The 999-nt window shown below is 52.0% G+C and overlaps 1 protein-coding gene across 3 annotated transcripts in view; it reads left to right on the forward strand.

Moving 5' to 3' along the window:
- Positions 1 to 558: 558 nt before the first annotated feature.
- LOC104121989 (cryptochrome-1-like) overlaps positions 559 to 999 on the forward strand; it is a 15,887-nt gene continuing 15,446 nt past the window's right edge. For all 3 annotated transcript variants that reach the window (XM_009634061.2, XM_035889711.1, XM_035889710.1), the window contains exon 1: positions 559 to 845. The gene's annotated coding sequence lies outside the window, so the exon portion shown is untranslated. The remainder of the gene's footprint in view (positions 846 to 999) is intronic.

A 999-nucleotide genomic window follows, 5' to 3' on the forward strand; every position in this document is an offset into this window, starting at 1 on the left:
GGGGAAAAGCCGGCCGAGCCCCTGCACGGGGCTGGTTTGGGGGCTTTTTCTCCTGGTGTGACTTAAAATGCCATTTTCTGGCGCGGAGCGTCATTCCTCACCTGAGCTGCTGCAGCCAGGGAGCGAACACAGGGGCAGGGCTGGCTGGGTGGGGAGGCCAGGGTTAGGTAACCAAACTAATGCAAAAAAAAAAATAAATTGGGATTCCCCATAAATCCCAAGGAAGGAGTTGTCCTCCAGCCTGTCAAATGCCGATAAACAGCAAAACAGTGACAACTCTTCCGCTTCGAAAGCCCGAACCGCGGCTTCAGAGGGCAGTCGTGAGGCTGACGCCTTGCCGGCTGACGCGTGTATTTAAAGCTTTATAATTGCACCGCTGTCGCTTCGAAGCAGATGGGCAAGGAGAATGTTCGTGGTTTGACTTAACGGGACACTCGAGAGAGCCCGCAGAGGAAATTAAACTGTTAAAAGTTTTCTTTCCGAGCTCTACGTGCCCCGGCTCTGAGGGATGGCAGACCAGAGGGCGGTGAGCCGGCTGCGATTCTCTTCCTCTCGGGAATTACACAAAATCCTCAAGTTGTTCAGACCATCTTTGGTGCAGAATCCACCTCGATGCATATATTTGTGGTATTTAGGAGCGTTTAAACCTGGGTAACTCATTTCTCCAAGCTTGTAGGAAGAGGAGCAGCACAGCTGGATTTGGATGGTGATGCTCTGACGACCGCTGCATCCCTCCAGCAGATCTCTGCCTGCAGAGAGAAATGCTCATCAGCGGTTGCGTGGCATCCTCTTTTTGGGGTGACATGTTGTAAAGACCCCAGGGCATCAGCCAGGTGACCCTCAAGGTAAGGCCCAGTTGTCTGATGTGGGGTTTTCCCTGCTTTGTGTTGTGTTATACCTCTCCCAAAGTGTGGGGATGCATTAGGTGCGAGGTGTATTTTCATAGAATCACAGAATCATTTAGGTTGGAAAAGCCCTTTAAGCTCCCCCAGCCCAACC

Source organism: Egretta garzetta, unplaced genomic scaffold (genome assembly GCF_000687185.1).
Source record: "Egretta garzetta isolate BGI_Z169 unplaced genomic scaffold, ASM68718v1 scaffold202, whole genome shotgun sequence".
Taxonomy (NCBI): Eukaryota; Metazoa; Chordata; class Aves; order Pelecaniformes; family Ardeidae; genus Egretta; species Egretta garzetta.